General features: G+C 37.9%; 1 long non-coding RNA gene across 5 annotated transcripts in view; it reads right to left on the bottom strand.

Annotated features, from left to right (window-relative positions):
- LOC141506374 (uncharacterized) overlaps positions 1-14,934 on the bottom strand; it is a 339,756-nt gene that overhangs the window by 145,149 nt on the left and 179,673 nt on the right. The gene's annotated exons all lie outside the window — the stretch shown is intronic.

The following is a 14,934-nucleotide window of genomic DNA, read 5'->3' as shown; positions in this document are numbered from 1 at the left end:
CTTGGAGTGGAAAAAAACAAACAAACACATTTTAACACCTCCAGATTCTGAAAATGGATTTCTCCCAGGGAAACACAGACCCAAAGAGTATGTTCTCTTCTCAGAACTGGAGTTGGCAAAAGTGGGGGGCTGGGAAGGAGGAAAAAAAGAATAAAAAGAAGAGAGGAGAAAGATGAGGTCTTGCTTGTAACTGAGGGGAGAGTGGTGTGGGGGTGGGGGCTAAATTGGACTGGAATGATAGAAAGTCCTGCATACCTTCAGGGGAACATGTCCCCAAGTGCTCAAGGGAACATTGCTAAAGCGTTCCTAAAATAAGAGCAGGAAACATTGAAAAATCAGATCCTGGCATTTCAGGGCACCCAAGCATATTGTATAAAATGTAGCATATGGAGATATAAGCCCCCATATGCAGAAACTTTCACTTTGCAGAGAGGCATACCCATCTGGGTGCGGCCAGATCTAGAGACCCACTCAGAGCCTTTTGAAAGCTCTAAGGCCAGAGGAAGAGAGGGGCAGAAAAAGGGGAGAGAAGAGGGCAGAGAAACTGGGAGTCCTAAGACCTGGGTTCAAATATCAGATCTACCTCTTACCAGCTGTGTGATCTTGGGAAAGTTATTTACCTTCTCTAATCTTTTAATCCATCTTCAGATTGAGAGTTTGGACTGTATATTTGCTAAGACCTTTCTAATTCTTAAGATTCTGGGATCCTGTAACCCTTTAGAGCCTCAGTGGTCTTGGGAGGTTTCCTGGATCTGGGCCTTGATGAATGGTAGAATCCTAGAAGGGAGGAAGGCATTCCAAGCATAAGGAATGATATGAACAAAAGTGAGTAGGAGGAAAAGCCAATGATTTATTTTGTCTGAATAGAAAGTATAAAAGGAAGAATATGAGATAAAGCAGGAAGAATATGAGATAAAGCAGAAAGAATATGAGATAAAGCAGACCTCAAGCAGAGCCTCACATTCCTCTGGTTGAGAGGTTGGATGCTGGATTGTGAGGGATCATGACAGTCAGACTGTGTGAGAAGCCAATGAAGACTTCTGAGCAGGAGAGTGATGTGGTCAGAATTATGCAGTAGGAAGATTACTTTGGCAGTTGAATCAAGGATAAATTGGAGTGGGGGGTGGGGGTAGTGAATATACACAGGCAGACCAATCCATTTATATAGTCCAAGAAAGAGGTGATATGAATTTGAAATAGAATAGTAGTTGTGTGATTATTAAAGGAGGGGAAGGATGTGAAAGTTGTGGAGGAAGGACTGTTTGTTGGGATGGGGGTAACATATAAGGAAGAGTGTCATGGATGAGTCCAAGATTACAAGAGCTTCAATGACCTGGAGGAAGGTTATGACACAGACAAAGAGAAGTCTGGAGGAGGAGCCCATTGGGAGCATGGGATGTGGGAGGAAGGAAATGAAGAGAATGAAGGAAGCCACACTGTTCCCATTTTCTTCAGTCCCTCTTGCTGAGGAACTTTTCAACTCCTCCAATATGCTGCTAAGTCAATTAAAATCAATTGTTTGGAGAATTGAATGAACCCACCTCTAGCTAGTCTGAGCTGTTGAAGGTTTCCAATATGTTCTGAATATTTTTGGAGCCCTAGAAAGATAAGTTGCTTGTAAGTCCAAGTTGATCTCTTTAACAAATTCAATTAACAAGAAGTTTGTAGATCCTTAAATCAATTATCCCTGGCACCACCCAATTAGGGGGTGGGGTAAGACCAGAGGTATACTAGAGACAACTTGTATGGCTCATAAGAGTTGATTGATAACTTTTCAACATGAACACTAACACCTTGAGAATCAGCTAATATCAGGGCTTGATTTATTGATGTATAGATGGTGATGGAGAAAATGTTAATAATTTAGATTAGATTTAAAAGTTGAAAAAGAATGGATCATACATTGCCCTCTTCCAAAGGTGGTTAAACGTTTACCAGCACACCACTGAGTGAGGTTCAGGTACCTAGAGGATGCAGAACACTGTAAGGTTGTAAAAGAAATACAAAGTTTAGCTAAGACATTCTCTGCCCTCATGGAGCTTATGATCCAGTAGGAGGTTAAAACACCAGTGTGGGTAGCTACAATGCACAAAATTCTAGGGTTTGCTTGTACAGCAGAGTTATCAAACAAAGAAAAGTACATCATGAAATTTAAAAAGTAAGGTCCATTGTTAGGGATACTCAAGGAAGATTTTATGAAGTAGATAGCGCTTGAGTTGGGCTTTAGGATGGGCAGAAATTTAAAAAAGGTTGGGGGGTAGGGTGGAAAGGACATTTTATGTATCAGGAACAGCATGTGCAAAGTTGAAAAATACAGGATGCAATGAGTAAGCCTGTTGGCAGAAGCATAGAGTTTGGGGAGAGGGTAATGTGAGGTAAAACTGGGAAGGTATCATGGGATTTAGACCTGAATCATCTAGTCCAAGCCCCTCATTTTATAGTTGGGAAAACAAAAACCAAGAATGTGAAAGAAATTTGCTGCACATAAGTTACAAATCAGCTCTCCTGTCTACAAATTTAGCTCTCCTTCTACCATGCCACACTACTTCCTGAATTGTGAGGATCTTGAATGCCAAGTCTGAACCTGACTTGGGTCCACCATGGAAAGAAACTTCTGAACCGAAGATCAATATGATAAGGAAAGTTGTACTAGAAAGATCAGTTCAGTTCTAATTAGACCAGGCATTACCTTTTCTAGGAAAAGAAAGGGCCTTGGGTGGGGCCAGGGATCATTGTGATAAGGGTCCACAACCTTCTTGTTCCAGGAAAGCACGTTATTGACCAAGAAGGAGGAACCAAGATAGAGAGGGACAATAATTACCTAGGATTTACAGTTTGCCCTAAATTGAACTCATTGGGGATATCACCTCTTAAATAGCAGAGGGGGAGTCAGTGGGAATCTTCACTTGTATAGGCTCTATGCTATTGGTAACCTTCCCATACCAATAGGCTTCCTCTATTTTATATTTGATTCTCAGGATTCTTCTACTGAAGGACTTCTTAAATAGCCCTAAGGGAGCAGTTAAGCACATTGGACTAGTATAAATGTGACCATGGCTTTTAAATATTCATGCCCATTTATTTTAGTATCAAACTGGGAATCAGGGGTCCTAGATTCTCCTCCTAGCTCCATTCTTAGTCACTGCTACTTTGGGGACATCAGTTTCCCAATCTATAACATGGAGTTGTTGTTCAGCTGTTTTAGTCATGTACTATTCTTTGTGACCCCAGGGAGAAGTGACTTGCCCAAGGTCACACAGCTAGTTAAGCATCTGAAACTAGATTTGAACTCAGGAAGATGGATCTTCCTGTTTTTCAGGACCAACACTCTATCCACTGGTTCATCCATCCATCCATCCATCCATCCATCCATCCATCCATCCATCCATCCATCTATCCAGCTACCATTTATAAGGGAATTCAATAACAAAAATGAAGCAAATCCTGAAGCTTGCATTCTACTGAGAAGTAATGCTCATACACATAAGTAAATATAAAGTATATGCAAAGTATACATAAATTAATTTTTCAAGGAGAAGGGCAACCAGCCACTAGGGGAGGGTGTGGGAAGGGGTGAGGCAGAGACTCAAGATAGGTTTTCTAAAGTGGTATTTGAGTTGAGCTCAGACACTGTATGATTTATGATTCCAAGATTCCCTCCAGATCCAATATTTCATGTCCTGGGATTTTAAGTTTCCTTCCCCTTCTGACAGCTTTTATTCTATGACTCTGTGCTCTCTGCCAGCTCTGACACCCTATGTCCGATGAGGACTGTGGCTCTTGCTGGTGAGGAGGAGGGGACATTGTGTGATTTTCTCTGGGCCTCACTCCCATGTCCATTTCAGGGGACAGGATGTCATCTGTGGTTTATCTGATTCTTTGTAACAATGAGTTGCATTATAATGGGATTGGACTGTAATTAAATTCTCCCTGAATCCAGGCAGTGTACACGTCCTTGCAATTCTCTGAAGATGCCTTTTTTTTTTAAGTCTTCAAACAGGAGAACTGGAAGGGACCTTAGACTAGGTACACTTAACTTGGGTTCCATGAACTTGTTTTTTGTTTTTTAAAAAAATGTATTCTGTTAGCTGTATTTCAACATAATTTTTTGTTTTGTTAATCCTACATCTTTTCCTTTGTATTTAAAAAATGTTATTCTGAGAAGGGGTCCATAGACTTCACCAGATGGTCAAAAGGGCAAATGACATAAAAATATTATGAATCATTTTGCTAATGAGTGTAAATACAAACTTTTCATTTGACAGATGGGAAAACTGATACCCTAAAAAAGGAAAGTGACTTGCCTAATGTTACATATAGAATCAATGAGAGAGCAGGAACTAAACCCCATAGAATTAGACTTTAGAACTGGAAGGGATTATGAAGTCCAGGGTCCTATGGGGGAGAAGATACCTGAAATGTCCTCCTAACTTAAACTCTCTGATTCTGCCTTGGGAGCTTTTTGGCTTATTCCACACTTCCCTGCTCTCCTCACTGCCAGTCCATGGCTCTTTCCAGGACAGCACAGCCACCTCTTGCAGGAGAAGGGGCCTCCAATAGCCCTCTCTGAGTTCTTGACCTTCCTTTCGCAATAATACCTGCATTTATGTAACAGGCTACTGATAACAGATCATGCCTCTGGCTCTATGGCCTTGTATTCACAACAATGTCCATTGAAATATTTGCTCACAGACCAGCCTCTGAAACCTAATGCTTCAAGTTCTTTTATGCTTGGACTGAATTTTCTTCTAAATCCACACCTCACCCACTGGCTCATGGTATTTATTCACTCAACAGAATGATTGATTGGGGAGGTGGGGGAAGTGGAGGCTTCAAAGGAACAATTAGTGGAAAGTACAGAGCTGTCCAAATGGAATAGGGGGTACTTGGTGTTTCCTTTTCCAGTGAAGATTGTACTGCAAAGTGGGATGGTGTCCAGGTATAAGTTGGGTTTGAAGCCCTCTGAGATTCCTCCCACCTCTGAGATTGTTTCCAAATCAAACCAGATTATCACCATTCTCTGAAGGTTTAAAATGTACGAGATTGGGTGAGTGGAGAAGGGTAGGAGTGTGTCCTAATTATGCTTGTAAAATTTTTGTAAACTCCAGCTACATGAAAAGCCTAAGATACAACCAAACTAGATATCTCAGCACCTCCCAAATGTAACCCTACACTAACTTGCTGAAGACTTTATCTAGGCTTGTGATATTCCACTGCCCACTGATATCCTTCCCAGCTGTCAATGTCCAGCTCTGGTGTTACTTCATTTAGGAAATTTTCCTTGATTCTCTTCTCATCTCCCCTCCTTCACCTTCCAAGTGGAAATTATTTCTTCCTATAGTTTGTCCTGTCTGTAGTTCTCTTATTACAATAACTTCCTGCTTGGTGCTATAGTTTTTGTGTCTGAATCTTAATAGACCTATGAACTTCATGAACTGGGCAAAAGCATCTGTCATTTCAACTTTAAATCTATGATCCTGTGACCTTTCTGGCCAGTGACTGCTCTGATTCAAATTCTTCTTCTTCTTGAGAACCATCAATCCCTTCACCCTACCTACTGAGTGAAAAAGATAAATGCTTGATTCTGGCATGCAGTTCCCTCTTCTGTGTCCTCTAACTACATATTCAGCTTTAACTCATGCTTTCTTGTAAGGCAGACTTTTAAAATATTTTGTTGAAGCTCTTTTTTTTATTATTGCTGTTACTTCTCAATGATTTCCCCCCTCCCCCACTAATTATAAAACCCTTCCTTGTATCAAAGTTTAATAGTTAAGCAAAATAAATCAATTCAATGCCCACATCTGACAGTGGTAAACCTTTTTTTTTGTACCATCCCAACTAGGTTGTGTGCTAACCCTTAATTTCCTGGATTCATAGGATTCAGAGCTAAGAGGGAACCTGGAAATGACAACAGCTAGCAACTTTATTTTATAGATAAACAAAGTGAGACTAAGAGTTTAGGGGTTTCCTAAAAGTGACAATAACAAGAGATAATCTTTATCTAGCTTACTTTATGAGCCAGATGCTGTGCTGAGCACTTTATACTTATCTCATTTGATCCTCACAACATCCTTCATTTTACAGATGAGGAAACTGAGGCAAACAGAGGTTGTGATATAGATGCTATTATCATCATTTTAAAGATGAGGAAATTGAGGCAAATAGAGTTTAGTGCTATAGGTACTATTATCATTTTATAGATGAGGAAACTGAGGCAAAAAAAGTTGAGTGACTTGCCCAGCTATGTAATCTATTAAGCATCTGAGGCTGGATTTAAAGTCATGTCTTCTTGGCTTCAGACCCAGTGCTCTATTCACAAGGCTACCTATCTGTGCAATATTGATTGAAAATAGCAGAAATAAGATTAAGAACTAGCTCCTCTGATTATTTTCTCCAGTCATCTTCTCACCATCCAGCTTACAACATGGACCAAAGACCATAGTCCTGAAGTACTTAGCCTTTTCAGCTCTGAAATTCCCACCCTGACTTCCCCTGCCCTACTTCTTGCTTGTTCTTGCTGGTCCTATAGGAAGTAAAGCCTCACAAGATCTACTATATGTATACTGATTCCAGACATGTTTTATTTCATTTCTTGGACATTTTCTCAATAGATAACTAAGCTGTACTCTGCTCACTCCTTCTCCCCCTCCATCATGGAACCATAGTCAAATCAATGCTACCATTGTGGACTCCATTGTTTAACCCTGTAACTTTGCAAATGAAAATACCCTGACCACCATTCATCTAGATATATCCTATCTCTGTATAACAAGGGGTCCTAACCTAGAGTCTGAATTTGTTTACAAAAAATTTTTTTAGCACCATACATACTTCAATACAACTGGTTTCCTTTATAATCCTATGGATTTTATTTATGCATTAAAAATATTACTTTGAGAAGAGGTCCATTATGCTTCACCAGACTACGAGAGAGGTCTGTGATACAAAAATAGTTAAGAACCCCTGTTCTTAAAGAACATAAAATCCTTGAGGGAAGGGCATATCTTTGTTTTTGTATTTTTATCTTCATCCATGACACAGAGTAATCCCATAATAAATACATTTCTCATTTATTCATTCAATCACTCATTCATATCTAAGGCTTTTCCCATAATACCTTGCTTCCTTATTAGCCAAACAAAAGGAGTTTTAGAAGCTAAATTGGGAAAGAAGTGAATGAAAGAAAGGATAGAACCACTTCTAAAGGGAGATGAGATGATGATAATGGACAATGGAGAGAAAGCTAAACTACTCAATTAGTTTCCCCTAATAGTCCTTGCTTCTTTTTTATTTGAAAAGAAAAATCATCTTTGGACTAGAAAGGGTTGAACAAAAATGTTGATTAGAAAGTTGAAACCCAGGGGCAGAGTCAAGATGGCAGAGTAAAGGCAGGGACTTGCCTGAGCTCTCCCCCAAACCACTCCAAATATTTTTAAATTATGATTCTAACTAAAAGAGTTGCAGAAACCACAAAAAAGACTGAGTGAAACAATTTTCCAGCCTAAGATAACTTGGAAGAATTGAGGAAAGGATCTGTTGCACTGGGGTTAGAAAGGGCCAGTAGTGGTGGCTTTGGTGTGAACTGGATCCAGCTATCCACAAACAGATCTCTGGGTGCCTGGATCTGTGAAAATTGTAGCCAGCACAGGCCTCAGCACAGACCTGGTCCCTGGGAACCAGGAGCAGGCCTGGGGAGCTGTCTGGCAGCTGCTTCCAGACTGCTCAGTCCATGAATGGTAAAAATGGTAAGGGAGTCAGGGGGTTGGGGAAAATTGTAGAGGTCTTTTTGTTGTCCCTGAGGCAAGACTCTGTAGCTTTGCCCACACTCAGATTCAAGCTGAAATCTGGGACCCCAGTCCCAAGAGGAGGAGCAGAAGCACAACAGAACTTACCTCCTGAAGCAGAGGAGGGACCCTCCTCACAGCTCCAGGGCAGAAGGGAGTACTTGTGGTCATACAAGACCAGAGCACAGACCAGGAGAGTAGTCATAGCCTCTCCTTAGACATTGGAGGAATTGAGAACTTGCAGATCTCTGGGGGTATCCCTGAAAACAGCTGCAAAAAACACTCATAAGTTTAGAAATGTGTGTTCTCTATCTGGGAAGCAGTGCCTAACAAGGAATTAAAAGCAAGTCATAGGCTGGGGAAATGAGCAAACAACAGATTAAAAAAATACAACCAGAGACAATTACTTTGGTCTTGTGGAGAATGAAAATATACACTGAGAACAGAAGGAAGTCAAAGCTTCTGAATCTAAAGCCTCCAAGAAAAATATGAATTGCTCTCAGGTTATGGAGGAGCTCAAAAAAGACTTTGAAAATCAAGTAAGGTAGATAGAGGAAAAATTGGGAAGAGAAATAAGAGTGATGTGAAAAAATCATGAAAATCAAGTCAGTAGCTTGGTGAAGGAGATACCAAAAACACTGAAGAAAATTACATGTTAAAAACCAGTTGGATCAATGGAAAAAGCAGTCCAAAAGACCACTGAGGAAAAGAATGCCTTAAAAAACAGAATTGGCCAGATGGAAAAGGAAATACAAAAGCTAAAGAAAATAATTCCTTAAAATATAGAATAGAGCTAAGAGAAGTGGATGACTCTGTGAGAAATCAAGAAACAATAAATCAAAACCAAAAGAATGAAAAACTAGAAGAATATGTGAAATACCTCACTGGAAAAACAACTGACCTGGAAAACCAATACAGGAGAGATAATTTAAAAAGTACTGGACTACCTGAAAGTCATGACCAAAAAAAAAAGGGTTTAGACAACATTTTTCAAGAAATTCTACAGGAATTCTGCCCTGATATCCTAGAAGCAGAGGGTAAAATAGAAATTGAAAGAATCCAGCAATCACCTCCTGAAAGAGATCCCCAAAGGAAAACTGCCAGGAATATCATAATCAAATTGCAGAACTCCCAAGTCAAGGAGAAAATATTACAAGCAGCCAGAGAGAAACTATTCAAATATCATGGAGCTACAGTGAGGACTACACAAAATTTAACAGCTTCTTCACTGAGGGCTTGAAATATGATATTCCAGAAGGCAAAAGAGCTTGGATTATAAGCAACAATCAATTATCCATCAAAACTGAATATCTTTGGGGGAAAAGATGAGCATTCAATGAAATAGGGAACTTTTAAACTTTCCTGATGAAATGACCAGAGCTGACCTGAAAGTTTGATCTTTAAGTACAGGATTCAGGTAAAGCATAGAGAGGGGTGGATGGGAAGGGTGAATCATGAGGGACTTAATGATGTTGAACTGCTTCTTTTCCTGCATGGGAAGATGATATTAATAATGCATATGAATCTCTCATTAGGGCAGTTAGAAGGAGCACATATGTATCTCTCTCTCTCTCTCTCTCTATATATATATATATATATATATACATACATATACATACATGCATACAAGGCATAGGAGGGAGTTGAATTTGAAGAAGATATAAGATATTAAAAAAATGGAGTTAATGAGAAAGAAAGGAAAATACTGAGAGAAAGGGAAAGGAGAGGTAGAATGGGGTAAGTTATTTTACATAAAAGAGGCAAGTAAAAGCTTTTGTAATGGAGAGGAAGAGGGAGAAGGTGAAGGGGAATGAGTAGGTCTTACTGCCATAAGAAGTGGTTCAGAAAGGAAATAACATACATACTCAATTGGGTATAGAAATCTATCTTATCTTAAAGGAAAATCGGAAAGGAATGGGAGAAAGGGGACAGGAGGAGTGTAGGGTGAAACGAGAGAGAGAATAGAATAAAAGGGGTTGGGGGAAATATGATTGAGAGAATTACAGGTAGCAATAGTAGCTGTGGGAAAAAATGTTGAAACAATTTCACTGATGAATTTATGATAAAGAATATTATTCATCCCAAAGAGAAAGCTGATGGTATCTGAATACAGACTGAAACATACTTTTTTTCTCATTTTATTTTTCTTGAAGTTTCTCTTTCTTTGTTGGGGGGGGGTCTATGTTTACTTTTAAAAACACATGACTTAAAATAATATTTTTCATGGCTATACATTTTTAACCTACAATAAATAACTTACTTTCTCAATGGGGAGAGTAGGGTGGGAGGAAGGGAGAGAATTTGTAACTCGAAATTAATGTTGAAACTTGTTTTTGCATGTAGCTGGAGGAAACATTATTTTAAAATATTAAGTTAAAAAAGAAAAGGAATTTCAGAAAAGCCTGGAAAGACTTGCATGAATTGGTGCTGACTGAAATGAGCAGAACCAAAAGAACATTATACACATTAACAACAACATGGGGTGATTATCAACTATCTATGATGGATTTGTTCATTTTGGCAGTATAATAATCAAAGATAATTTTAAAAGGCTTGTGATGAAAAATGCCATCCATATCCAGAAAATAAACTGTGGAGTTTAAATAAGTCCATAGCTTATTATCTTCAATTTCTAAAAGTCATTTTATATATATTATGTCAGTTTTTCCTCTGTAATGTTTTCTTTCTTCCATTTGGATCTGATACTTCTCTCACAATATGATCAATGTTAATCTATGTTTAGCATGGCTATAAGTGTAGAGTCTAGATCAGATTGCTTTATTTCAGGGGAGAGAGGGGAAGGGAGGGATGGAAAAAAATTTTAAAACTCAAAACCTTGCCAAAAAAAAATGATTGGTATTGCATGTAGTTGGAAAAACAAACAAAATTTTTTTAAAGTTGAAACTCAAAGATTAGTAGGAAGGTGGTACTGTAGTTCCTGAAAATAAGTCTCCAAAATTTGGTTTAATTTCAGGGGATTATGGAGGCAGTCAGGGGATACAGGCAATCATTCCTGCAGGTTATCATTTGATCTATTCTTCTTTCTATGAGGAAGTTCTTCGTCTTTAGGTCAGTGAGTGCTGTCTGAATTCCCCACTAGCAGACCTATTTGTGACAACATTAAATGGACCCTCTTCCTTATGACAAAAAATATCTGAAACACATTCAATCTTATCTTTCTTGTTCTTAGTGAAGATTATAGGTGGGACTTTCTTTCCATCCAGATGTACCAAGTATGCTTGTTATTCTGGGTTGTGTCTATACTCCAATTGGTACTCCATTCAGCAATAAGTTTTGAGTTTGTTTACATAGTTATTTGCCCTCATCCAAAGACATCTGCCTGAGTACTTAAAAATACTTAATTATAATTTATTTTACATTTATTTTAAATATTAATGCTAAGTATGTTATTTATATATTTAATTATACATTAATATTATTATTTTACAATTCAATAGGTCTTTCATACTAAATGTGTCCATCTGGCTAACGATCTTAACTGGGGCTTGTTTTTGAGATAGGGCTTATATTATGAGCATCTTGAAAAAAAATCATGCTAGTTCTTATTTTGGGGAAAATATGGTAAGAGATCAATTGGTTGCCATCCATGACTTCATGTCTCCACTCCCATATAAACTATATTTTGGTTTTGATTGCAGAGCTGCTAGTAATACAATCTTTTTTTTTGGACTGTTTTCTAAATTGTTCTCTATTGTCTTAGAAAGACTTCCAATGTGTAGTGCCCTAAGAAATCTATCTTTGGTTCCATCCTCTAACATTTTTATAAATGTATTAGATAAAAGACCTAGATGGCAGGCACCAAATATAGATAGGCTCTTAAATTAGGAAAGACACATTAGATGAAAGTCAGAATTCCAAAATATAGCAACAAGCTCAAGCATTTGGATAAAATCTACTAAGAAGAAATTTAAGAGGGATAAATGTGTAAAATATGTGGCTACAACAATTTATTTGAAAAAAAAGAGTGGGCTCTAAGCTCACTCTAAGTTAACAGTGCAAAAAGTAACCAAAAAAATATGATTTTAAGTTTCCTTAAGAGAAGCATAGTTTCAGAACAACGGAGGTGGTGAGTTGCCCTGGTCAGACCCAGTTTGGAGTATTGTATTCTATTCTAAATTTCTTGGGAAGAATATTAATAAGTCAGAGAACACCAGTTTGATGAAAGACCTTGAAATTATGTTGCATGAAAACTGTTTGAAGAAAGAGGGGTTGTTTAGACTGTATAAGAGAAGACTTGGTGGGAACAGCAAAATTAGTTTATTTTAAAGCAATATTTATTATTCATTAGTCAATATTTGGGAAGGGTCCATTGGATCACATGGTTTTATGCTATACCTTTTTAAAAAAATTTATTTTAAGGCAATGGGGTTAAATGACTTGCTCAAGGTCACCAGCTAGGCAATTGTTAAGTGTCTGAGGCCAGTTTTGAACTCAGGTCCTCCTGACTCCAGGGCTAGTGCTCTATCCACTGCACCACTTAGCTGCCCCTCCCTATCATTTTTAATTAGATTTACTTTTGCTTTCAATTTGTCTGAGAGCAGGATTGCTACCCCTACTTTTTTTACTTCAGCTAAAGCATAATATGTTCTACTCCAGCCTTTTAACTTTTACTCTGTGTATATCTTTCTGCTTCAAATGTGTTTCTTATAAACAGCATATTGTAGGATTCTGGTTTTTAATCTTTTCTGCTATTTACTTCTGTTTTATGGGAGAGTTCATCCCATTCACCTTCACAATTAATATTACTAGTTCTGTATTTCCCTCTATCCTATTTTCCCCTCCTCTTTCTCTTTCCTTTCCCCTTATCTTTCCTCAACAATGTTTTGCTTCTTATCTGTTGCTTCTCTGTCTGCTTTCCTCTTTCAGCCCTCATCCCTTTTCTTCTCCCTTTCCCCTTTTACTTTCCTTTTTTTTAACTTTACCTTTACTGCTTTCCTCTTCCCTTTTATCAGCCTCACATTTCCCTTTCCCTCCTCTTTCCCCCATTACCTTCTGTAAGATGTAGGATACATTTCTAAACTCAATTGGAAATCTATGTTATTCCCTCTTTGAGTCAAATCTGTTGAGAGATTTTACTGAGTTCTAGTATTTTTATCATTTAAGTTTGAAAATATTCTTTCTCATTGAAAGTCCATCCTTCTCTCCCCACCAAAAAAAGAATATGCTCAGCTTTGATTGTAAGTCAGGCTCCTTTGCCCTTTAGAATGTCATATTCCAGACCCTCTGATACTTTAATGCTGATAAATCCTATGTAATCCTGACTGACTTCTAGGTATTTAAATTGCTTCTTTTTGACTGCTTACAGTATTTTCTCCTTTAGCTGGGAACTTTAAAATATGGCTACAATATTCCTTGGAGTTTTTATTTTGGCGTGTCTTTCTGGGAGTGATGATGGATTCTTTCAAATTCCATTTAATTTGCTTGTTCTAGGATGTTAGGGTAATTTTCCTTGATAATTTTCTGGAAGATATTGTCCAATCTCTTTTTCTGAATGTGGCTTTCAGGTAAACCAATAATTCTTAAGTTATCTGTTATGGATCTATTTTTCAGTTTGGTAGTTTTTCCTAAAAGATACTTTACATTTTCTTCTATTTTTTTCAGTGTTTTGGTTTTGTAAAGATGGAATATTGGAATATCATAGAGTCATTAGTTTCCATTTGCACAATATAATTTTTAAGGGTTTTATTTCTTCAGTTAACTTTTGTGTTTCTTTTTTCAGTTAGTTAATTTTGCTTTTTGATAAGTTATATTCCTTTTCTGATTGGTGAAGTTTAGTTTTTGATGATGAGTCAATTACTTTTCTAGTTGATCATTTTTACTTTTTTTTTGTTTTTGTTTTTTTTGTTTTAAAGTTTTTTCAAGGCAATGGGGTTAAATGTCTTGCCCAAGGCCACACAGCTAGGTAATTATTAAGTATCTGAGGCTGTATTTGAACTCAGGGACTCCTGATTCCAGGGCCAGTGCTCTATCCACTGCACCACCTAGCCACCCCAATCATTTTTACTTTTAAAGGAGTTGATTTCTTTTTCTATTTGGCCAATTTTACTTTAGAAGGTATAGTTTATTCAGTCAATATTTCATAGTCCTCTTTTATGGCTCTTATTTCTTTTTCAATTCTTCTTCTTCCTCCCTTCTCTGGTTTGGAAAATCCTTTTTGAGTTCTTTTAATTGCTCTAGAAGTTTTTGGATTTGAGACCAAATTAATCCCTTTGAGGTTTCACATGTAGACATTTTGTCACTTCTTTCCTCTTCTGAGATTTTGTTTTTGTCATCTTTATCAGAATGGTGATATGGTTATAGTTAGCTATTTTTTTGATAGTTGAGTTCTGCTCCTGGGGCACAGGGGGTTTAATATCATACTGGGGGTTGGAGGCTGGTCCATGGCTTACTGCTTGCCTAGAGTGTTGTTTATGTTTCAGTTGCTACTGGTTTGTTTCTTGAATTTGGGGCAGCTCAAACTGGTTCTGCCTTTTGCATCAATGTTCCCAGGGCTTGAAATTTGTCTTCTGAGCTGAGGTTGGGACCCTCACTGCTGGCCTGCTGCACTGCTAACTTTCTGAGCCTGGACCTGAACTGTATGGTGACTAAGAGCCTCTGGCTGGCTTTCCAGTTCTTCTGCTTACTCTGGGCTATACTCCCCTTTTACCTTTGTGAGAGACTTTTGCTGAAGTTCTTCCATGATATCTTGAGATGAGAACTTGTTTCATTCTTGGTTTTGTGGGTTCTGTTGCTTTAGGGTCTGTTTAGAGGCTTCATTCAAAGTTGGTTGGGAAAAAGTTCTGGAAGATTCTTAGCTTCAAACTATCATCTTGGCTCTGCCTTTTCTTCATTTTGAGAGGCAAATTTCTTGATGTGCTGAGAAATTTTCTAACAATTAGAGCTATCCAAAGTCAAATGTAATGAAATCATGTACCTTCTGCATCTAAGGATAGGACAGAATTCTTAACCAAGCAAAGCTGAGATCACAGTAGACAAGATAGGTCATTTCAATGACATGAATATGAAATGAATGCAATCTAGGATAAGAAGGGAAGATGCTGACTGGCAGAAAAAAATTTCCCCTATCAAATAACTATCAGAAGGCTCTGATACCAAGATATTCTGGGAATTACACAAATACATATGACTG

Source organism: Macrotis lagotis, chromosome 1, assembly GCF_037893015.1.
Source record: "Macrotis lagotis isolate mMagLag1 chromosome 1, bilby.v1.9.chrom.fasta, whole genome shotgun sequence".
Lineage (NCBI taxonomy): Eukaryota > Metazoa > Chordata > Mammalia > Peramelemorphia > Peramelidae > Macrotis > Macrotis lagotis.
Note: the sequence above shows the minus strand (reverse complement) of the source record. Positions and strands in the feature narration are given on the sequence as shown.